This window comes from Haemaphysalis longicornis, unplaced genomic scaffold (genome assembly GCF_048455015.1).
Source record: "Haemaphysalis longicornis isolate Haplotype H1 unplaced genomic scaffold, Haemaphysalis longicornis Haplotype H1 scaffold_13, whole genome shotgun sequence".
NCBI classification, from domain to species: Eukaryota; Metazoa; Arthropoda; class Arachnida; order Ixodida; family Ixodidae; genus Haemaphysalis; species Haemaphysalis longicornis.
In genome coordinates this window covers 85,402,943-85,428,474 of record NW_027526233.1, presented here as the reverse complement: position 1 = coordinate 85,428,474, position 25,532 = coordinate 85,402,943, and positions in this window count along the sequence as shown.

Sequence of the window (25,532 nt, the reverse complement as noted above, 5' to 3'; positions counted from 1 at the left end):
CTTAGCCAGGGGGGCGGGGGTTTCTGTGTCAGAACCGCCCCTGAAATTTTCTGAGCAGTCCATTTGCCCCTGTCCCCTGCCAATTTAGCCAATTGCTTTCGTCCACGCTCTACTCCCCCCGCCATGGCATATTTATTTGGAAATCCAAAATCCAAAATCAGATGAGAAAATGAAAATTAAGTAACGTGTATGTACGCGCCATTGTTCTTTCACTTTCGACAAAGTATAACACCCCTAAAAATATTTGTGGCTATGGTACCATTAGCTGGCGCATGTTATCAAAGTTCAAATAACATTTGTCATCCCTATTTCTCTTTACACGGGCCCTTTTCTTCCTGCTAAGAGATCAGCCGCGCCAAATCCAAATTTAACTTCCCTTTCTTCTTGTTTCTTTTTTCCTACCGATGAGCGAGCGGTTGACAACAGCGGGTAGTTTTATTATTTCTGGAGAAGTCGTTTGACCTGAATTAATTCCTTTCAGTGCACCCGCAAACACAGCGCATCGTTGCGCGTCATCCGTATAGCCTACTCGGAAAGTCAAGCAGCCGCAAGCGTCCAGTGCGCCGCACAGCTGCCCTAATCGTTCGAACACCAGCCGCCTGCGTACCGTCTTGCTTCGGGCGTTATCGGGTCTCGCGTACTCGAACTCGAGCAGCGTGGCCAACAGCGTATCGCCTCGCGTCAGGCATACTCTCGGGGCGCGTCGTGATGGAACCGACTGAGAGCCTGTCGCCGCCGTCGTGACCATGAAATCAGATGTGCGACGGCCCTACACGCTCGCCGACCGGCCTTGGCTCTCTTCCGATTGGCTCTAATTGTCTCCGCAAGCCTGAGCGTCTTCAGCTTCTTGCATTCCGGGAAGGCGTGAAAGGAATTGAGCCAGCAAGAGGAGAGAGTTGCGCTACTCACTCTAGTGAGGCCGCATTGAAAAGGGCTTCCGGGAGAGGCGATGGGAGCAGCACGATCCCCGAGTCTAACGTCGTATCACGCATTATACTCAGACAACAAGTACGGAATTTAGCAGCAGTGGCGACCAGTTGTGGTGGCACTCGGGTAGCTGTGCCGTCGTCCGGGGTGTCGTGTTTTCGAACAGATTTAATAAAAAATTTGTGGACGTGTTCAGTTTAAAATTAGGTCAGACGAGACTTTAGGGCTGTGTAAAGCACGCTGAAGCATAAATTGGGACAGCTAAATTTTTGTTGCGCTTGACCTTGAATTATTGACAGGAATGGTTCAGTATTAAACTCGGGCTTTGTATATAAAATGCATCTGCAATACTGATACTATATTCATCATTATCATAATCGCCAGCGAATCTAAGCCCACTGAAATGCAAAGGCCTCTCCCATTATTCTCCAAATTCCTCGGTCCTGTGACGACTGTGACCAATTTATCCCCGCAAACTTCTTGATCTCATCTGCCCATCAAACTTTCTGCCGCCCCCTACAACGCTTGATTTCTCTACGGATTCACTCTCTTCCCCTTAATGACCAACAGTTATCTTCCCTTCGCATTACATGTCCTGACTACGTCCATTTCTTCTCCTTAATTTCTACAAATATGTCCTTACACGCGTTTTTTCCCTGACCCACTCCGCTCTATTCTTGCCCCTTAATGTTACACCTATCATCTTCCGCTCCATTTCCCGCTGAGTCGTTCTCAATTAAAGTCGAACCCTCTTTTGTGAGCCTCCAAGTTTCTGCCCCGTAAGTGAGTACCGGTAAGATGAAGCTGTCATGCACTTTCTTCTTCATGGACAATGGTAGGCTGCTATTCATTATCTGAGGATGTCTGCCATATCGCCTCCACCCCATTCTGATCCTTCTAATTATCTCTGCCTCATGGTTGGGATCTGGGGTCACAACTTGGCCTAAGTACTATAATGGGAATACTATAATGCTGTTATACCTACATTATAATGGAATAATACTCTAAGCGGGAGAAATTCTGACGTGTGTATTTTTCAAAATTCGAATGTCTTTCTACAGAGGAAACCTGCGAAGTAACACTTGAGATCTACCTTAATGTAGCCGTACGGTTACAAAGGAAAGTAGCGCAGATTTCTCAGAAACTTCGCAGTTTAGGAAACAAATTGGCTCCCGTCCACGCTGTGAAGTTGGTTGCAAAGCAAAGCTGTGAACGAGCCCGACGACAAATCCATATGCGACGACACCTTAATTCACACACGTGGGTCTTGAAAGAGTGAAACCATGGATTCTGCCATCCGTTTCCTGCGAATCGCCGGAGTTCCGTGTCGAACGCAGCAGCGTCGGCAACGGCCGGGCTCGAGCGGCGGACGGCGCAGCTGTAGCGCGGCTGTGCGTCGGAAGAAAGAAAAGGAGCATGTTTAGAAGGGTGAGACAGCGGAACCTAGCCATCTTTATGTGCTAGCTCCCGCCTACACCACCGCGCGACACAAGCGCAAACACTGAAACAATCCGGCGTGTCAGCTTAGTGATTCCCATTTGTACAGATTTAAACTAGATAGTTTCGTGAGTTTGAGAATTGCGAGAAAGCTGACGGAACTTTATAATCGTTATTTATCAGAACCACTGGCTCCATTCGTCTTTCGTAATAGCTGTTGAAACCGAACCGAATTTGTATTCACCAATTTAGAAAACGGAGTCCCATTCGTGGCGACCAGCGCACAAGAGGTAGCGTTTCTCTAGCGGCCAGATGTCTGTATGTGGTCTCAACGTGTTGTTTTACTTACCACCCTGCAAACCGATCCTTAACGTTTCTTTGCCGTACGACCACTTAATTCCGTAGGATCCGGGTTGCACAGGAGGTGCTGTCGACCAAGTTAAACAAGCCGTGGAATGTAAGCACGCACAGGACTCGAAGTTGCGCCAAAGCAGTCCAAACACCGTCACTAAAGCAAACGACCAAGCCAACGGAAGGGTCCCGCCGACGTTCCCGCCGGTGTGAACACGGGGAAGCGTGGGTAGGTGGGAAGCGCCCTATTGCCGCGCCATGTACACTGTGCTCCGCGAGTGAAAAGCACCTCCGCCTCCCCAGCCGCGTTGGCAGTTTCTTGTCCCGCACGCCGCGAAAGAACCGTTGGCTGGTACAGGTAGAAAGCTTTGCTTTAAAATTCGTCCTAGTCCAGGACTCGAAAGGGAGACCACCACCTATGTAGGGCAGTCGCTCTACCCACTGAGCTAACCAGGACGGTAGCCGTTTGTAGAGTGATAGCGAATTGATTCACAACTCGAAATGAAGGACAGGGGCTAATTGAACAGTTTTAGAGAAATCTCCAAAGTGTAGTTTAGTTTCTGCGATGGAAAACTTGACATTCACATCAATGTTGCCGTACGGTTACAAAAGAAATCTGTGCAGCATTCTCAGAAACTTCGCAGTTAAAGAAAAATTCCTCCTCATGCAGGATTCAAACCCGGTACGACCGCCTCTTTAGGGCACTTGCTCAATGATCTGAGCTGATTTTCGATCAAAGTTCTTTCGAGCAAGGCTAATCCACATTGGTGATTTCTCCTAATTCTGGTCGAGAGTAAACATATTTTCGTCCCATCCACGTAATCATAGTAATGGGGAGAGAAACTGTAGGGCCGCAGCCGGCAACCAAACCCCCACATTTCGCCATTGGCAGCACTGAGCCTACAAAAAAGGAACTGGTGATTACGATACTCCTTGATGCGATATTTGGGCGCAGCCGCAGTGCGCTGAGGCAGCACTCACTCGTGGATTATTTAGGCGGTAGCTATGGTGAGCCTCTGCGGCGGCAGCGGCGCGCAGTGCGTCTAAGGAAGGCACCGCTAACTCCGTCTGAAGTGAATGCCCATCACAGCCACGCGCACGCCCACCTCACGTTTTCGCCCCAGCGTCGCGCCTTCGAGCGCCCCGTGCGGGCACGGCCACGGCCGGGCTAGAGCGGAGGCGGCGAACAAAGCGCGCGCTGCCGCTCTGGCACAGCATACTGTCCCATCCCCTCCCCCACCGCATATTTCGGAGGGCGCCCGCTCGCGCCGTCACGGTTTCCCGCCCTGCCCTCCAAATTTTGCAGCACTCTCCTTCTTTGCTTCTTTCACTCGTCGGTCTTGCCATCGTTCACTCGTTTATGCCGACAACGCGGCTCAGCCAACATACGGCCACCAAAGGGCTGCGGCGTACAAACAAAACAACGGCGTTTATACAGAGAAAATGGCCTCTAGGCCATCAGGGGAAAAAAGATGGTGGAAAAAATGTTGTGCAATCCAATTTAGAGTCAAACAAAGGGGCAGGTGCGGTCCCAAAGCTCACACTAATCTTTTCAAACCGCTCGCATTATCACTTACGACGTTGTTGTGTAATTTATTGATAAGCACAGGGTCCGAAAATTTCCGGATAAAAAGCATGGCACACATTAAAAAAACGCAATGCGGCTGACCGTGCAACACTTCGGCAACTTTTTGTTAGGGTACTAAATGTTTAGAAATAATCGTAACAGCTCAATGGACTACTGCTACTGTCTGGGTGTGCGCGGAACACGACCATTAACACGACCAGGCTCTATATTAACACCAGCGAGCGGCCAAGCAGACAAAATAAAAACCGACGCTTGTTTGGAACGCACGTAACGTATTCGAAGAAGGTGCCTTAAGGATTCGTTCGCATATTCTAGTTTCCCATTATTACCAACACATGTCGCTGCGTCCACACAAAGTCGTTTTCTTTTCCTGGGATCTTTTGGCATGGTATGGAAGCTTAAAATTAGCCCCATTGCTTCCTTTACCTTTTTCAGCCGTGAGCGCAGTGTGGGATTCATAAGCAAATGGATAAATAAAAAGCAGCGCTCAGGGAATGCAGAAGTCCGGATGGCCCCATCCGAAAGTGATGCTGGCGACGCAGTACTAGCGCATTAGCAAACGCGCGTCAACACATGTTGTTTGACACGTTTCCGAGAAGCAGGGCTTCATGGGCGATAGCCGCACGGAACACTCACGTGGTGGAAACAAAAACACAATGCTAGGAGAAGCGCCCTTTAAATATAACCCAGTTCTTGTAAAGTTTTATTTATTTTTTGATAATGCAAACTCTTAAAAAAAGGTCGCCGCACTCACTAACAGAACACTAACCAGTTGCTTATCCAAGTATTGACTAGAAACATAGTTACGTTTAATAATTAGCCATGCGTGACCTTGTAAAAATTATTTCTTTTGCAGTGCGCAGACCGAAGTGGCGAAGACCTGAGATGCCGAGTGGAACGCGTTCCGCTCCCCGCTAGCAGACGACGCTCGCTTTCCTAGCGCAACTCGCAACCGCAGCGCCGCGGTGGCGAGAGTCGCGGCCGGCCGCCTTCTCTCCACGGCCGCGGCGGGGAGATACAGAACTGAAACTAAAGTGTGGCAAACTGTTCGCATGGCGACGCAGTGAAACATCCCCCTCTCGAGGGGCACGATCAAATGCAGAGCATATCCGGGGGCGCATGACGTTAAGTAGTTTGCGTTACGTTAATGTTGTTGCACTTGTGGCAACTGCTGACGAGAGAGCGCTCGTCAGCAGTAAAATGGCAGCCTCGGCGCACGTTGAGTCCGAGGGAGGGGAGAGTGTCCTTGAAAAGTGCCTGGGCGCGCTATCGAATGTTGATCGCGCCGATAGCGAAACGTATGAGCCGGGCATGTACACGCGAGCGATGCGGACTACTGCGGACGCCTAGAACGGGTGACATCGTGTGTTAAAGAAATGCTCTGCATTTAAAAGATGCGCGTAACAATGTGGATCTTCTGAGTGCGCAGCGCGACATAGACACATTCATCACGCACATACCACACGTGGACAATCAACAACTGAATTGAGCAAGAAAGCCAACGGGATGCACGAGGAGAACGAGTATTACTTAGTTACCTTAGAATTAAATCTGCTCTTCTTGGTTTTATAGCCAGCAGCGGAATGGCCCCTGTGAGAGTCGGTGGACTGGTATCACCTTATATCACCTTGTATCCAGTCAGCTATGTGTGCTTAAGTCTTACAAGGAGGGTACCTTCGTAGTCATGTCGGAAGTTCTTTTTAGTGAGAAGGCCTTAGAAAAAAATTTCCGCAAACTGATGTTGACTTGCCTGCAAGAAAAAAAAGACGCTGCTCTTTGTTGACAGATATGAATTTGAACCAATTGGCTCAGGCAGTCAAGAGGGCCAGCAAGCTTCACCTTGATATTTTCTTCACCGCTAATACACAAAAGTGTGGCATTCTTTTTCGGGTCATTATTACAGAGCGAGACACATGTCAGTATTGTGTTCAAGGGTTTTTTTTTTCAGAAGTGTTTATCGGCTTTTCACGTGGAAGATCCCTTTCTTGCCCTCAATTCACTCCCGGTAGCAGAATATCTCAATACGCATACCCTTTCAGATACCACTGCCATTAGCATTGATGTAGAAGATTTGTTTTATACGCTTTCTCGTGTTGACCTTTTGCCAGCTGTTAAGAGTGTAATACCAGAGTCCGTCAATGCTGAAAAGCATTGACGGACTCTGGTAATACTTTAGAGAATAATATAATTGCTTTCAAGAATGCGAGCGGCATTGCCTCCCGTCCTTCATGGAGCTATTGTGTTTTTATTTAAATTCTTTGGTAATATATCATGACGGTGAGGTGCTTGCACAGAATTCCGGTGTGTGTATTGGTTCACGAGTGTCCCCAATTCTAAACAATATCTTTCGTGAAAAAGTTCACCACTTCCTTGAAAAGGATGTAAGCGGTAAGGTGAAAAAAAGTTTTGCTTTACGTGTACGATTACTTGGTTATTTTCGACACAGCTTCTAACCTCAGGTCTACGGTAGACATTTTTAAAGGTTTTTAAACAAAGGGCTCTTGGCCTTGATTTTACGGTCGAAACGCTGAAAGAAGGTTGCATTCAGCATTTAAACTTGACTGTTCAGTTCAACAGATGCCACACTTGTTGGATGTACACCCCACGGTCTGTTAAGCCACTGTTGCAATATTCGTCTGGCCGATCAAAGCTAATGAAGAATGCCATCGCTTTATCATGTTTGCGTTGTACTGTCACAAAGTCATGTGTTTATAAAATGGGAAATAGCTTCGAAGGCCTAGCGGTAAAGTTAAGGCTGACCGGATTACTGGAAACCCTGTTAACTTGTACACGTGGGAAACTCGTGAAATTCTTTAGGTTTGGAAATAACAATGTCGATGTAGAAGGTGACGCCAATAGACAAAGAAATGTTGCTGTCATTCCCTACCTTCATGACATTATGCATAGGGTTGCGGTGTGGTGTGCAGGTCACTATGAGAGCCCGCAATAAGCTTCGTTCAGTTTCACCAGAGTCGATAATAATAAGGAGAAGCGTAGGTCTGATAAATAAGTAGCGAGAGAGAGTAAATGTTTATTGAAATAAGAGAAGAGGTCGGCCTGAGAAATTGATCTTGGGCCTGGTACTTCCCTCTGGGGGGAGGGTACGGGGTACAGAAAGAGAAAGGAACGAATATGGAAGGTATGGGGAATGACAAAGAAAGCGACAAATGAACTATGTACAAGCAGTAAACCAATAAACGTCTCACGTACAAGGGGGCGCTGAATAAGATGACTACAGTTCACTTTTAAGCACATGACTATATTTCGTGCAAGTGGTAGGCTGTGGCGTTAAGAATGCGAACCGCTATGTTTCTTGCGCAACGGGAGTTGTTTATAGCATTCCCCTATCATGTGGGCCAAACGGGTCGATGCATAAATGTACGCTTACGTGAGCATCATTTATCGTTGAAGGGCCCCGCAACTTCTAATTTGTCTTCACCCTGTGCCGAATGTGGATACTCACAGAATTTACAAGGCACTGACATTTTGTTTAAACATGGACGGAAGATCACACGTGAAGTTGTAGAAGCTTTCCACGTTGCGCAAAGGGAGGACACGTGCGTTAGCCAAGCAAATGTGTTGCTTCACTCAAGAGAGTTTGCTTACCTGCGGGGGTTATGCTTGGGCTTTTCTCGCGCATGTCAGTTCGCTTCTCCTACATTTTGATTCCGTAGCACATCTATTCGCAGTGTTTTTGTTTTTCTTGCTTTTTGTTTTTCATTTGTTTGTGTTGTGGTTCCTTACGCATATATATTTCCCTTCTACCTTTTCTATATTTCCTTTCTATATTTCCTTTCTAAAAATAGGTTGTTAGACCATCGGCTGTCCTGTGTGTTTATTCTCTCCGTCTCTGGGCATTCTACGCGGGTTCCGTTCAAGACAGTAGATACCAGTTTATTCTGCCAATTAATGATATGGATTTTCTGATATGGCAAAATTGCGGCTATGATGGACGGACAAGCTGGTCTTGGACCGGCGGTGCCAACTGGGATATGCAAAACCAAACGAGCGATGATGATTCACGGTAGGAAGGAGCCGAATGAGGTAGCAGATGATAAGAAAACCTCTTTTATCGATATATCGACATATCGATATATCGATATGTGGCCATCCTGAGCTATAGCTTAGGATGACCAGACATAATTACATAGCAGCTAGTACAAATCATAATACTGTATTCCTGTGGTTCATCGTTGTCAATACCAGTCATCTGGTTTCAGATCAACTGTTGTCTGCTCTGCCAGGGTACCCCACTTTCCGAAATAGGTCTTACGATTCTTTGTTCAAGTTTGTTGCTTTGTTCTTTGTTTTATTTCTATTATTATTCTGTGCGTGCGTGTCTGTGCTTGTGACATGGTGAGGTGTCATGAGTATATTCACAGCGTACGAAAAGGCATATCCTGTTCACATGCAGTGAATGATATCATGGCATCACATCACAAGCACAGAATGTTCGCCGTTTGGCTGACTTGAAAGACACGTAAGGTGTGCTGTACGTAATGTGCCTTTGAAAAAAGCTATAGTCTGATTACGTGTGGTTCCTTCACTCCGGCCCGTTTGTGCTTGATGCGGTGAATGTCTTTGGTTAGGTAAGTCATGGTGCGTTGAAGTTCTAGTACTGCATGGGAGCCTGATCCGTCCTGTGGGATGGTGAGTCCGACTAGGCTCAAAGCCAACTGCACTCAAAACTTCGACCTCCTGAAAACGTTATTTCCGCATAGTCGACCTAAAAGGACTGCATGCATGCTTAGGCAAAAAGTACTAAAAGTTTTTCTTCTGGGGGACTACTTGACTTTGCCCCAATCATTACACAGGGACTAAATGTGAGTGATCGAACGGTTAGTACGCCACTCGGTTGGTCAGTTCCGATGCTCCCCATAGGACAAACCGGTGAAAGGAAGTCACAAAATAACAAAAAAGAAATGAACCTAGCACCAGCAGTGATCGGAACTCCGAATCCCGGAGCAGCAGCCAAGGAGCAGATTACGCTACCACACCGCGACGAATTTGTCACGAGAAAATGTGTATTGAAGTGTGCGCCGTGCAGTACTGTGCACAATGCCACAGATTCATTGCAAACCGGTCATCTGTGTTTCTTTAGTTAAAAGAGCAAGGAACAATTCCTCCTCATTAAAAGCCTTTTTGAGTTCTGATGAGCCGCAGTTGCGTAGTGGCAATATGTTATATTGAACGGTTACTGGCTGAAACTTGGTGGGACATATCTCCATATACAAAGGAAGCCTTTCACATAGTTACCTCAGCTTTGAAATTTCGTGTCAGTACTCAAGTTTTGCACGTAAATCAAATCGCCTTGACTTGCAGTTCTTTTCTGGTTATTATAAAAAGAATGCACGTACAAAAATGTAATAATGCTGTATGGTTATTCTCACCAGAGTATTTGTCAACTGGAATTCTAAACTTCTGACTATGGAGATGAGCAATATTTTGGATGTGCTGTTAGAGTTCTGGAGGCTTTCAGGGCGTGTCAGAAAAGTAGTTTATAGCTTTCTGGATGGCTCACTCGGTCTACTAGCTGTTCTTATTGGCAACCACAATATGGGAAGTATATAACAGTAGCCAAACAAATGAAAGTTCTCCAGCAAGCAATACAAAGAAAGAAGTCGAACTGCGGGACTGACCTAGGGGCGTCATTGTTCAGCGAGTTCAATGAGGCATGATATAAATTTGACAAGAGCAAGACCGCGAAGACCGAGACAGCTGTAATTTAGGCTTATCTTGTGCATTCGCTGCGCTTCTTTGAATTATTTCGTGTTGACTTTCTCAGAATTAATATTTTTGGCGATTGGTTCAAACGCAAACATTCATAACTTCTGCGTGATACTGATTGCTAACAAAACTTGGCACAATTCTTTTCTCACGTTATGAAGTGTGAAAGAAAACTCAACAAGTAAAACCAAGCCAGAAGTCTTGATATGCCTCTGTTTCTCACCAAGGCGCACTCATGGTACCTCAGTAGTGTGTCTCAACAATTTTGGTTCATATCACGTGTTAGCGTCTAACCTATTTCACTACCAACCTTTTTTCATTGAGTCAAATTAAAATGGAGTGTTCTCATGAGAACAACTTTTCAAACAGTATTTAAATAAAACATATAAAAGACATATGATGTACTTTCAAAGGCTTCCATGGCCCTAAAATGCTTGATGGTGTGCACCAACAATCTGCGTTTATCTTTCCAAACGTTTTCAACTATAGATTAACCTAATACATTTAACTGAAAAATGCGATGGCCAGCGTTAGCCGTTCCTTTTTCTAGAGTTAACGCTAGAAAAAGGAGAGGAAATGGACAGCTACAACAAATATTTTCTATTTATTCTCAAATTTGTTCCCAATTTAGAATTCTTAGCCCAGAGGAAACTGAAAAGGCATATATTTTGACCATATAGGCTCAAAGCTTCTTCAAGCCTTCGGTAAAAGTATATTTGGTGCTCATGATTGCGCACAATGCACGTGTTGCACTAATGCCGGTAAATACTTTTTTGCACTAATTATATCTATTTACACTTCTGCATAAACCAGAGGTATGAGCTTTAGAACCAAGAGAAAATCCTCTTTAAAGCTTACTCGCCAAATTTAGCACTTACGCATCGGAAAGCGGAAGTTTGAAAAGGAATGTACGTTTACCTTCTGTTCAGACGACCAGCGTAACAAAGAAACTAGTGGAAAGTTGTGCGCGAAGTCGAAACACTAAAAGGAGATAGCAACCTGTGCGCATATATACTCGAGATTTCGGTGAAACCCCCACGTCTTGGTAATTCTCTCTCATTCTTCTTTGGTCAGGTCTTTATCTTTACATTTTTTAAAGAGGTTAAGAAGGCCAATTGCCCAGTATATTTCGATAAAGCCATCCTCTGGTAACCCACTGAAATTCATACCAGCCCTGAAAGGCGTAAAAAAACAATATCAACAATTGAAATCATTGAACGTTTACGCCACACGACCACAGTGGTGACGTAATAGAGAAATACCCGCCCTCTTCAGTTCAAGAGCATCACAGTGCTAATTGTGCACATCCGCATAATACGTATAATTTAGTAAGCTGATGTCCCATTTATGTTTAATTTACTGCAACGCCCCGGAAGCTCAGTGTGCAAGGTACTCACTGCGCTACTGAGCACAAAGGTGTGGTTGGTGACTAAGCATTGTAACGCAGGAGACGCAAAAGCATCAGTGCGTGTACATTTCAGCGCACGTTATAGATCATTAGCCGTCATCAATTAATCACTAGCCCTCCAATCATACATGGCTGTAAGCAAAATACTGGCTGTATATTTTGTTCCGAAATCTCTGTTTTAACACATGATTCATATTTTCGTAATGGATATCGGGATAATGAATACCGCTGTCCGATATCACTCTCGGATCACTCTCGGATGGATTAACATACAACTATTGACGGATGGACAATTATACTTGAAACGAAGGCGCAAACAAGATAGAGATTGCCAGCCGCCGATGCTGCTTGAATGCAATTATTAATTCTCAAAGCGGTTCAGCCGATGTTGTGTGCCCGTTAATTCTAGTCAACCATTAAGGAGTGCTCCCGCTAACTCGAGAAGCGAGCCCATACATTGTTGAAAAATCAATTGAGCAGAAGTTTGGTTTTGTAGCTTAGGGGCAATGGGCGAAATTTTGTGATTTCCGGGCAAGTCTCACAAGCCATTAATCATACGATGGTCCTCTGTGCCGCGAACAAACAGATTTGTCTTATAGACTTCCGCACTCAAAATCACACTTTCTTGCTTGTTTTTTCGTGGAACTATTTAGACGAGGTTGACGAAAGTCATCCGGTACAGCACGTTCATGTGCAACGTTTTACACAGACGCAAAACTGAGGCCTGTACACGACTACGTGCACTGTCACAGCACTCATTTTATTCACCTAGTGTAACATTTGGCACAACACACTTGAACCTATCGCTATTTGCTCAATCTTAAAAAGCATGCTTGTCTTGAATGAAACAGTGGGGCCTTAGTATTGTTGGACCCTTTGTCTCAGTGGATCTTTCGTCTCGTTGGACGTTGAGGATCGATTGGACCTTCAGACTCGGTGGATCTTTCGTCTCGTTGGAATTTCGTCCCCAGGTTCTCTTAGGAAATGGGTTCAAGTATAAATTGGTGTTTAACACGGTCGAATGCCTTCGTTAGGTCGAGTGCTAGGACGCCTCTCACGTATTTGGAGTAGTTGTTCAGTATCTGGTGGTGCAGCATTAACATTTACGTCCTGGGTCGGTAACCCGGACCGGAAAGCGATCATGTTGCCATTGAAGATATCGTGTTTCTTGATGTAGTCCGATCGTCTGTTTTTTACGATGTGCTCCAGTACCTTCCCAATGCGGGACGTAAGCGATATGGGTCTCATGTTGTTGGGGCCCACAGGTTTGCCTGGTTTGGGGATAAGTATCACTGATGCCGTTTTTCACTCATCAAGAACATGTCCGGTTTCCCACGCCTGGTTGGCCACATTCGTCAGCGTTCTTACTGACTTATCATCCAAGTTGTGGAGGAGCTTGGAGGTTATCCTATCGGGTCCTGGGGCCGATCTGCAATTTAGGTTTTGCAGGGCCTCTCCGACCTATGGTTCCGAGATCGGCTCATCCAGTCCTGGGTTCGCTTCGCCCGTGTACTCCGGGTATTCCTCTTTTCCGCTTGTCTCAAGGGGAAGGTAGATATACGGTAGTTCTTGTAGAATGTCGTCGTCTGTAAGTCCTTTCTCGCGCTGTTTATGTAGGGTGCTGCCGATCGATATCTGTTGATTGCTCTTGGTTTGCGAACCGTCGGTGAGAAGTTTGTGGAGATTGCGTGTGCACCCCGCTCTCTTACGGCCATCCAGTTGTGTGCATATTTCATTCCACTTCTCCTTGTTAAGTTCCCCAGCACACTTTTCTATTTGCTTGTTTAAGAGCATGATTTTCCTGCGAAGTCGCCTATTGAACTTCTGCGTTTCCCACCTCTATCTGAGCACATTTTTGACTTCTAGCAGGTGTGCCAATTTATTGTCCATCACTTCTTACTCCGCCGGTGCTTCAATTTCTTTAGTGACTTCTTTGAGGTTGTCTTTGATGATCCTGATGAGTTCAGTGAAGGTATTGACTTAACGCTTGTCATCTTTGCGACTTTTTGTGAAGGCGTCCAAGTCTATGATTTTGTGCTTTCTGGTAGCGGGGTGGCAGTTTCTGCTTCTATCGTTGATTGAAATATTACGTGGTCACTGCCCAGATTCTCCTGCAGGTTAAGCCATGTGGCATTCCAGCTGTTCCGGACAAATGTTAAGTCCGGGGTCGTGTTGCACTCTACAGTTACCTATCCTAGTGGGGAAGTTGTGGTCAGTGATTAGAGTTAGTGAGTGGTTGATTGTGACCTGTAGTAGTCCGCTTCCCCTCCTTGTGTTTGCCTGTCTCGAATATCCCCAGCCTTCGTGCTTCGCGTTGAAGTCGCCGGCAATGATAAACGGGCTGTCTTGGGAAACTGCCACTACCTTGTGTAGGACCTCCGTGAAGGTTTGCTGGTAGTCCGAAGGTGGGCTCTATATGTTTAGTACGTATATTCTTGCATTTCATTCTCGATTCGGGATGATTTCAAATAATAGGGCTGATAATTTTTTGCTTCTCAGTGGGATCTGATGATCAACGTAGGAACATTTCTTGTTGATTACCGAAGCAATTCCTCTATGATCTTGCTAACGTCTGCTGGCCGTTCTGTATCCTGGGAAATCGCACTTTTTGGCTAGTGTTTCCTGGAGCAAGATCCCCTGGGGTTTCTTCTTCTGCGCTTGTATGTATTGCTTGGGTACCTCTCTTATTTGCTTAAAGCTGGCACAATCACACTGCCATTAAATGAACTCATTAGTTTTGGGTGACATTGTACGTGTGATCGGTGATGCCCCTATGTTCGGTATGTCTAGATTCCTCTCTGATTCTGAGGTTGTAATTTGCCATAGTGCCCTCTACTGCTGATTGACGTATGTGAAGTGCTGGTATCTCCTCCCCTTGTTTCATAATGTTATACTCAATTGTGCCAAGTCGTCTGTAAATTGCTGCTAGGATCTGCGTGAAAGATTTGTCCACTGTCTTTTCTGCGTCGCCATTGTTTAATCGGTGTCTAGCAACTTTCCTGTCTTTACTGTAATCTCTTCGTTCTTCGGTTTGTTTACGTTTTATCTCTGCGACTTCAGCTCTAATTTCTCTGTTGTCTTGCTTACGTTCCTCAATTTGTCTCATTAGCCTTTGGAGCATTGTCTCTATGCCGTTGATTTGTACTGTTACATGCTCTGGCAAAGCCACATACATAACCTGTTTCTCTTCCCTGTCCATGGGTGGTTTGTCCTCTCTCGCATCCGCCGCTTAGTCAAGCCAAAGATCTCTTTCGAAGACGCAAAGACAGGCACTGATGATGACTGTTACAGCTCCCTTGCACATAGCCACGCGTAGATTGGCGATAGATCGGCACATACCCTTCCCTTCTACAATTGTCCATTACATTTGTCCATTGCATCGAAAATAGTTTTTGTTTCTTACAATTACATTTGCTCTCAACTCTGTCGTGTATGCTACTCGCATTTTCTTGTTGTCCACTACTGTTTTTGTTGCTGTTTCCCAATGATTCGTTCACTTCTGTTTTTTTTTTGTGTTAATGCAAATGACCACCCCCTTTTTTAAGACCCTCTGGGCATTGAAGGTATTGAAATCAATAAATTGTAGTGGTGTTTTATTCAATCAGCTGTCCAAGCGAGAGGCGGGCTAGAACAGTCAGTTTAAAAACAATCAAGCCAGAGATCTAGTTGCTATACGCACAGACAAGCAGTAGAGATGACTGTTGCATGGTCGCAGCACATACCCACGTGTAGAGTGGCGATGGATTGGCACATAGCGTTCCCTGCTCCATTTGTCCGTTACATTTGTTCATTGCATTGAAAATAACTTTTGTCTCTTATAACTACATTTGCTCTCAACTCTGTTATGTATGCTACTCACATTTTCTTGTTGTCCACTATTGTTTTTGTTGTTGTTTCCCAAAGATTTGTTCACTCTTGTTTTTTCTGATGTTAATGCCAATAATTTGGATTGATTCAGAGTAGCATTTAACGCTCCGACGCAAAGCAGGCGATGAGGCGCGCCGTAGTGGGGTTCTCCAAATTAATTTTGAATAACTGGGGTTCTTTAACGTGTACCGAAATCTCGAACGAACGGGCGTTTTTGCTTTTCGCCTCCATCAGAAAAGCGACTGGTGCTGCTGGGAATCGAACCCGCGACATCGTGCTCAGCAGCGCAACGCCTTAGCCACGTTACTGCCAATGACCACTTCCTTCTGTAACACCCTCTGGACGTTGAAGGTATTGGAATCAATAAATTCTAATGGTGTTTAATTCCATCAGCTGTCCAAGCGAGAGGCGGGCAAGAACAGTCAGTTTAAAAAACACTTAAGCAAGAGAACTATTTGCTACACGCACACACCGGAACTGCAGATGACTGTCGCAGGTCCGCAGCACATACCCACGCGTAGAGTGGCGAGGGATTGGCACATACCGTTCCCTCCTCCATTTGTCCGTTACATTTGTCCATTGCATTGAAAATTACTTTTGTTTCTTATAAATGCATTTGCTCTCAACTCTGTTTTGTATGCTACTCACATTTCCTTGTTGTCCACTATTGTTTTTGTTGTTGCTTCCCAAACATTCGTTCACTCTTGTTTTTGCTGATGTTAATGCCAATGACCACTGCCTCCTGTAACACCCTCTGCGCATTGAAGGTAATAAAATAAATAAATTCCAAGGGTGTTTAATTCAATCATCTGTCCAAGCGAGAGGCGGGCAAGAGCAGTCACTTCAAAAAACCGTCAAGCCATAGATTTATTTGCTAGACGCACAGACAGGCATATGAATGTTGCTGGTCCGCAGCACATATCCACGCGTAGAGTGGCGATGGATCGCCACATGCAGTTCCTTTTCTTCATTTGTCCATTGCATTGAAAATTGCTTTTGTTTCTTATAATTACATTTGCTCTCAACTCTGTTGTGTATGCTACTCTCATTTTCTTGTTGTCCACTATCTTTTTGTTTTTGTGCTTTCCCAATGATTTGTTCACTTGTGATATTTTTATGTTATTGCTAATGACCACTCCCTTCTGTAACACCCTCTGGGCATTGAAGGCATTGAAACAAATAAATTCCAATGGTGTTTAATTCAATCAGCTGTCCAAACAAGAGGCGGGCAGGGGCAGTCAGTCCAAAATTACGCCCATCTTCCCGCGAGGGAACCCTGATGTGATGCGACGCATCAGGGGGGACCGTTTGGACTGACGCTGGTATAGGATTGCGTCAGTCGACTCGCTGAAGTGACTGTCCCTTCCATCACGTCTTCATCGGAAGATCTTTCACAGAGGTATCGTCAGGCAAAGTCAAGTCAAGTGTGACAGCGAGCGCTGGACTAATCCGGCGCCGTGAGCTCCCCCACCTATATTCCCGCTTTTGAAAGGAGAGGAGCCGGGGGGGAGATTCGCATGCATGCGCACACATGCGCGCACCCAGAACAGCGAAGCGCACACGCGCAGATGTTATGATAATGAGACGGAGTGAGAGTGCGCACACATGCGCGCACCCAGAGCAGCGAAGCGCACACGCACAACTGTTGTTATGATTATGAGACGGAGTGAGAGTGTTGCGCACAGCTGTCGGAGAGAAGAACGGAGGAGAGTTGCGCATGTGCAGTGAGCATGCGGACAACACCGCGACAACGACGCTGGAGGGACATACCCGCGAGCAAGAGATGCGTCGCATCTAAAAAAACAGTCAAGCCAGAGATCTCTTTGCTGGACGCACAGACAGGCACTGGTGATGACTGTTGCAGGTCCCCAACACATCTCCACTCGTAGAATGGCGATGGATCGGCACATACCATTCCCTGCTCCGATGGTTCATTACAGTTGTCCATTAGATTGAAATTTACTTTTGTTCCTTATAATTACATTTTATCTCAACTGTGTTTGTATACCACTCGCATTTTCTTCTTGTCCGCTATTGTTTTTGTCTTTGTTGTTTCCCAATGATTTGCACACTTTTGTTTTTTTTTCCTTTTAATTCCAATATACACTCCTTTCTCTAACGTCCTTTGGGTATTGAAGGTGTTGAAATAAATAGATAAACTAACTTAACTTGATATTATATACTTCGCATTTCACATCCAGGCACCAGGCAATGAGGAATGCTACTAGAGCACACTTTTCGTCAGGCAAGTTTCACAATCCACCGTGTGTCCTGACAGAGCTTAAACATGTTTGTGCCGCCTATATGCTCGCGGATTACACCGCGTATGTGCGTACAACATGGCATTATACTGTTTATCCGTCTGATTCCAACAAGACAAATTACGGTTCAATTTTATTTAAGAGTCACATGATGGGAACACTGAATATATTTGCTGGGGCATCAGTAAGCATCACGCTACGGAACCCATATTCACCTCCTATCGAGGAAGCAGAGTTTACAACACAGGAAGCAAGTGACAATATTATACGCATTATCACGGAGTGTGCAATAAAAATCGGGGCTACGAAGGCTAGACAGGATAGTGGTAAACGTTCCCAGGAGACGAAACATCTAATTAGGAAACGGCAAACCATGACAATCTCCACGTAAGCGGACAGAATACATAGAAGTAGCGGAGCTTTCAAAGTTCATCAATTAGCGCAAGACAGCTGACATAAGGAAGTGTAATACGGAGAGGATCGAATATAATTTAAATAACGGAGGGATCCTGAAAGTAGGGAAGAGGCACCTAGACGTGCGGAAAAAATCAGGTGTATGCAATTAAACAGGAGCACAGCAATGTCATTACAAATAGGGTTAAAATAGTCATAGTAGCCAATGAGTTCTATAGAGATCGGTACAGTAGCCCGGACATCCAGGATAATGCCGAATGAGAAAGTAGGTCAGAGGAGGTAGACATCCGACCAGTAACGACAGAAGAAGTAAGGAAGGCTTTGGAAGAAATGAAAGGGGAAGATCAGATAACAGCAGGGATGTCTTGAAGACCTGGCGAAGATCAAATAACAGAGACCTTTTGAAGGATGGCGGGAAAGTAGTTCTAGTAAAACAACAAACCTGTACACGCAATGCCTAATTACCGCGAGTGTACCGGAATCTCGGCAGAACGGGAACATTATTTTAATCCACAAGAAAGTTAACATGAAGGACTTGAAAAATTACAGGCCGATCAGCTCACTGTGAGTCGTCTGCAAAGTAGATCAGGGTAATCGTTAACAAAATATCCGCGACCTTAGATTTCATTCAACAACTGACCCCGCACGGGGCACCTTGAGCAATCTTGGTGACGGTACTGGCGATACCGCGGACCCCGAGCCCCCCAACATAAGCTGTGTCCTACCGTGGTGATGTGTTTTTAAGGTGAAGGGTAGAAACCTCTAACGGTGGCCGTCGGAGCCTTGGTCAGGCTCCGGCCGATGGGCTCCCTGCCTGTCTACCAGGCAGGGAGCTCCGGGACCTCTTTGACTACCAGGGTAAGGTCAAAGGAGAAAGTACCCCCGTCTCCCTGCTTTTATACTATGATATATGGCTTCAAATTTTCCAAATCCAAAGATCGGCCCCCTAAAAGGGGCCGCACCGAAGTATCCTTTCCTCCGTTTCCAACGACGAGTTTTCCAAAGCCGGACAACTATGCTAGGTTTTTGGTAATCGAATCTATTGATGCGTCGAGCACCCTTGCCACAAAGTCTGTCTTCCTGATCTCCAAATTTCTTGAGGGCATTGTTGGTCAGTCCTACAAAGCCAAAAAACTCAGAACAGGAGAAGTTCTTGTAGAAGTGAATAACAAGCAACAAGCTACAAATCTCTTGACTCAAACTCGCATCGCAGATCTCGACATCAGGGTCACACCCCACCGCAGCCTTAATAGCTCCCAGGGTGTGATCTCTGAGTCAGATCTAATGAATGAAACTGACACCGATCTGTTGGAAGGCCTTAAGGACCAAGGTGTGACAGCAGTGAGGCGTATCATGATTCGTAGAGATAACAAGGAAATCCTAACAAAACATGTAATATTGACTTTTGACCATTCCACAGTTCCTGAATCAGTAAATGCAGGTTTCATTCATTGCCCCGTCAGGCCATACATCCCCAACCCCCGCCGGTGTTTTAAATGCCAGCGGTTTGGGCATGGCACTACCGCCTGCCGTGGTCGACTAACATGCGCCAAGTGCGCACAACACGATCATCCATCAGACAACTGCCCATCGCAAACCCTCATGTGTGCTAACTGCCAGGGGCCCCACGGGGCCTACTCTAGAACATGCGAGAAATTCAAACAGGAGAAGGAGATCATCAAGGTGAAAGTCACTGAGAACCTTACCTTCCCAGAGGCGCGAAAGAGGTTCGCCTCTTTCCCCCTGGGGAGGTACGCCGACGCAGCTCGCCGGGGGGCGGAGCGGCGTCTCGTTTCCACAGGGACCCAGTTCAGCGAGTCTAACCTGGTCCCTTCCTCGCCCCCCCCCCTGGGTTGCCTCTGGCAGCCCAACCCGCCATCACGCCGCTTGCTGAGGCAGCAGCGGTTGTGGTGGCAACCTCTTCCGTCGGGACCGGTGCCGCTCCCGCCTCTGTCTCCCAATCCTCCAGTGCGTTGGAGGGTACCGAGGTGATGGACCCCACGGGCCCCGCACCGGTTCCCACCGCCACCGCACCGCCCGTGCCACCTCTGGCGCCCCGGACGCCCTCGGCGGTGGCGGCTCAAACGAACGGCTCCCGAGGGGGGGCCAAGTCCGGGGGGCCCGGTCCGTCGGGCACCCCTCGAACATCCGACGACGACATGGATGTCGGGCCGTTCCTGCTTGCAACGCAGCGCAAGGAACGCGTCCCGACGCCAAAGCCTCCCGACAAGCCAAAAAAGGCGAGAGTCACAGCCCCGAAAGACGACACATAAACAAACACACACACTCCAGTAGCTCTCACACTAAATAATCGGAAGAGAAAACATAATTCCATGGAACTGTAGAGGCCTTCTTAAAAATCTTGACGATGTATACGAACTACTGCATGCTAATCAGCCAAGTGTAATGTGTGTTCAGGAAACACATTTGAATTGCAAGCACACAAATTTTTTGAATAGTTACATGGTCTTCAGAAAGGACAGGGATGGCTGCACACCCTCTTCTGGCGGTGTGGCCATAATTGCCCGGAAATCCTTAGCCTGCCACCCTGTCATTCTGAACACTATCCTTGAGGCTGTAGCAATACGCTTGATAATATTTAATAGGTTGATAACGGTATGCTCCATATACATTCCTCCTGATGTTTCACTTTTAAGCTCTGACTTCGAGGCGCTGGTTAACCAGCTGCCCGAACCATACATCCTGACAGGCGACCTTAATGCTCACAACACTCTTTGGGGCTCTTCTCGCACGGATGCCCGAGGTCGCCTTATAGAGAAATGCCTTACATCTTCAGGAGCGTGCCTTTTCAACAATAAACAGCCTACATACCATAGCATAGGACACAACACATACTATGTCTTGACTTGGCGATTGGCTCCGCAGTTCTCTTTCCTCTCCTCGAGTGGGCTGTGGGCACTGACCCATACGGTAGTGACCACTTCCCCACCTCACTCACATACATAGGTAAAGGCCCATGCAGTCCATCTTCCCATAATAGGTTCAATGAAGCACGAGCTAACTGGAATACATTTACAGAGGCATCCAAACTTCACCACACATCCATAGGACACCTACACGTCGAAGAAGCTACCCAACTCCTCACGGCGCCCATCCTCGACGCCGCCGAAAAGTCTATTCCCCACGCCTCTGGTGCCCCGCGCAACCAGAGGAGGCCGTGGTGGAATGAGGACTGTAGGCGGGCGCGAGAGGCCCAGAACAAGGCGTGGGGTATCCTGCGCCGGTACCCCACGTCGGGAAACCTTTTATTGTTCAAAAGGGCTAAGGCGATGGGAAAACGTGTGCGCCGTGAGGCAAAACGAGAGAGTTGGCGCTCATTCGTAACATCCATAAACTCTTACACTGACTCTCGCAAAGTCTGGACACGAATACGCAAACTGAAAGGACAGCAGACACACAGCCTGCCCCTGGTTAGTACAACAGGGGACAAACTGGAAGACCAGGCTAACACACTCGCACAATACTTCCAACACGTGTCCAGTTCAGCACACTACACTAGCACTTCCATTAAACACAAACAATTGGCTGAAAAGAAGTCTTTACTTTGTAATCATAAGTCAACCTCCTCTTATAACTCGGAGTTTTCACTTCACGAGCTGAGGACCGCTTTGAGCACTTGTAAACCCTCAGCTCCAGGCCCAGACAACATCACATATACAATGATATAGCACCTACACTCAGACACTCTTCTAACACTCCTCCACCTCTATAACAAGATTTGGCTTTCGGGGCACGTTCCTCGCTCTTGGAGGGAGGCCATAGTAGTGGCTTTCCTAAAAGAAGGGAAGGACTCTTCCTCTCCTTCCAGTTACCGGCCCATTGCTTTGACAGGCTGCCTGTGCAAGCTCCTCGAGAAGATGATAAACCGTAGGCTCGTGTACTTTCTTGAGTACAATGGTCTTCTCGAGAGCTGCCAGGCAGGCTTCCGGGCGGGGGGATGCACAAATGATCAACTGGTTTCTCTAGAGGCCTACATAAAGGATGCATTCATTCATAAGCAATACTGTATGACAGTATTTTTTGACATTGGAAAGGGATATGATACAGCATGGCGCTACGGCATTCTTAGAGACCTAAAAGCTTTTGGTATCTCGGGTAACATGCTGAACACTCTTTGTAGTTACATGTCTTCACGAACATTTCGTGTCAGGGTCGGTTCAGCACTTTCAAATGTTCACGTGCAGGAGAATGGCGTGCCTCAACGTGGCGTATTGAGCTGCACCTTGTTTATAGCTAAGGTGAACTCTCTCCGAAAGGCACTGCCGCCAACCATATCCTGCTTGATGTACGTAGATGACGTTCAAATATCTTTCAAATCATGTAACATATCCATTTGTGAACGTCAGGTCCAGCTTGGGGTAAATAAACTTTCTCGCTGGGAAGATGAAAATGGATTTAAACTTAATCCTTCTAAACGTACCTGCGTTGTATTCTCAAAAAGGCGGGGCATCCTGCCCGATCCCGACGTAAAACTCTTTGGTGACTCGATTCCAGTAAAAAGAGAACACAAGTTTTTGGGTGTGGTGTTTGACGAGAAACTCTCATTCATACCCCACATAAAACGACTTAAACAAAAATGCCTAAAAACAATGAACATTCTAAAAGTCTTGTCTCACCAATTGTACGGTGCAGAGAAACAACTCCTGCTTCGACTTTATGCCGCGTTGGTAGGGTCACGGTTGGACTACGGAAGCGTTGTGTATGGTTCAGCCACAAAAACAGCACTTAAAATGCTCGACCCAGTGCTTCACTTAGGGCTTCGCCTGTCTTGTGTGGCGTTCCGTACCAGTCCTGTCCACAGTCTTTATGCAGAGTGCGACAAATGGTGCTTAGCGTACCAGCGAACTTATGTTGACCTCCTATATGCCTCCAAAATCTCATCAATGAATAACCATCCCTTTAAACCGGTTTTTAATGATACGTCCACAACTAAACTCTTTTTAAACCGCCCATCCATTGCTGTTCCTTTCTCGCAGAGAGTGAGGGACGAGGTGACTATACATGACGTCTCCGTCTTAGACACATTCAAATCATCTCACACTGATATTGTAGCACCATGGAATCTTCGTCCTCTGGCATGTGACTTGTCTTTCGTACAATACAAAAAGAACAGGACACCAAGAAGTGGGATTTTCCAGCATTTCATGCATCTGCAGAATAAATACAGGGCTGCAGAGTTTTTCAGCGATGCATCTAAAACGTCCACTGCGGTGTGTTGTGCTGCGCATGGGCCCAATTTTGAAGCATGTAGAACAATGAATGCTAATACAAGTATTTTTATGGCAGAGGCTTATGGCATATTTCTGGTTGCAAGTCACATAGTTGAACATCATATTCCTACATCCGTCATTTATACAGATTCGTTGAGCGTCGTCCGTGCATTATCATCCGGAAAGTCATCAAAAAACCATGTCATTATTCTTGTCTTCAAAACGATTATGGTAGCTTATTCTTCAAACCTTGGGGTGACTGTGTGTTGGGTGCCAGGCCACTCTGGCATTGGCGGTAATGAAGTGGCGGATGAAATGGCCGCCAATGCTGCACTCCGAAACACAGTAGACATGGCAACACTACCTTACACAGACCTCAAGCCACACATTAGACAACAACTCCGTAAAACTTGGCAAGCAGACTGGAGCGAACAGACAGACAGCAAACTACACGTAATAAAACCACACTTGGGACAATACACTACTCACTCACACAACAGGCACATTGAAGTTACCTTAGCTAGGTTACGGATAGGCCATGCGCATGTAACGCACTCGCACCTGCTCAAGGGATCTCCAAGACCCCTGTGTAGCAGGTGTGGGGAGGGCCTATCCGTAGTCCACATACTCATACAATGCAAGGCACTTGACACAACACGACACAAACACTTCAGAGAACTCTACAGACAACATATTCCCCTACACCCATCGCTCTTTCTAGGTGACGATGCCATGGTTTCTGTGAAACGCGTTTTTAAATATTTGTCAGATGTTAAGTTTTTAAACCTCATTTTCTATCATGCGTAATCACATCTGGCCCTTTACACCAGCCATTACCATTATCTTTATTGATCTTACTATGTACAGTTTACACATTTTATACCTACCTTTTGTGGTAATCACTTGTTTTCATTAAATAACTTCTCTGGCGCTCTTTGCCCTCGTCGGCCTTGCGCCATTAAACACCAACCATCATCATCATCATTCAACAACTGAAAGAGCAAGCAGGATTTCTTCAAGGCTATTCAACAAAGGACCATATTCACATGATCAAGCAGTTGATAGAGAAGAACGCGGGGCATACTCAACCCCTATATATAGCCTTCATAAATTATGATAAAGCATTTCACTCCGTCTAAACCTCTGCAGTCATTGAGGAATTACGAAACCAGGGTGTAGACGAGCATTCTTAATGCCATTGAGCTATTGTTAGGTATAAGAAAAATGATAACGCTGCTGACACAGCCTGGACGGCTTCGTCTTTTTTCGTAAACGGGTTTGATAAAACTAGCCAAAATATGAATGAAGAAAAAAAGCAAACGTTCAAAAAATTGGTTTCAATTCACAGTGCGAAGGAGGTTGGAAGGCAAAGCTTTAAACGACACCCACAACAACTGCCCATGCGACGACGCTTGAATTCCCACACGTGGCTCTGCAACAGTCAAACCAGAGATTCTGCCTGGCGTTACCTAGAATACGCAGGGGCGACGTTCCGAGCGCAGAAGCTTCGACCATGGCCCGCCTAGAGCGGCGGGCGCCGCCGCTATAGCACGAACGTGCGTCGCCAGAAAGAAAACGGCGAGGAGCGTCATTCGAGGGGTCAGACAGCGGAACCTGGCCATCCCGACGTGCTAGCTCGGGGCTACATCAACGCGCGAAACTAGCGCGGACACAAAAACAACCCGGCATATTTAGCTTAGTGGTTCCCTACTCATTTAAACTGGTTAGTTTAGTAGGTTTGAGAATTGCGAGAAAGCTGAGGGAACTTTTATAATCGCGATTTGTCGTCACCAATCGCTGCTTTCGCCTTTTCTAATACCTGTTAAAACACAACCGAATTTGTATAAACCAATGTAGAAACTGGAGTCCCTTTCGTGGAAAGCAGTGCGTTTCTCTAGCGTTTCTCCAGCGGCCAGATGTCTGTATATGGTCTATATATTTTGTTTTCCGGCCCTTGAAACCAATCGTTAACGTATCTTTGCCGTACGACCACATAATTGCGTCGGGTACGGTTTACCGAGGAGGCGCTGTCGAACACGCCACCCAACCCGGGCGAAGGAAGTGCGCCATGGACGCGAAGCTTCTCCAAAACAGGCCCAAAATAACCGTCCCTGAAGCAGACCACAAAGTCGACTGAATGGTCCTGGCGATGCGACCGCCGAGGTGAGGAGCCGCAGCTAGCGGGGAACTCTGGGTAAATTAAATTCGCAGCGCTTCTACAGTGTGCTCCGTAAGTGAAACCCTCCGCCTCCCCCCCCCCCCCCCCTCAGAAGGTCTTAGGTGTGAAAAGGTCCAATACTGGAACTCTTTACTCAATGGAA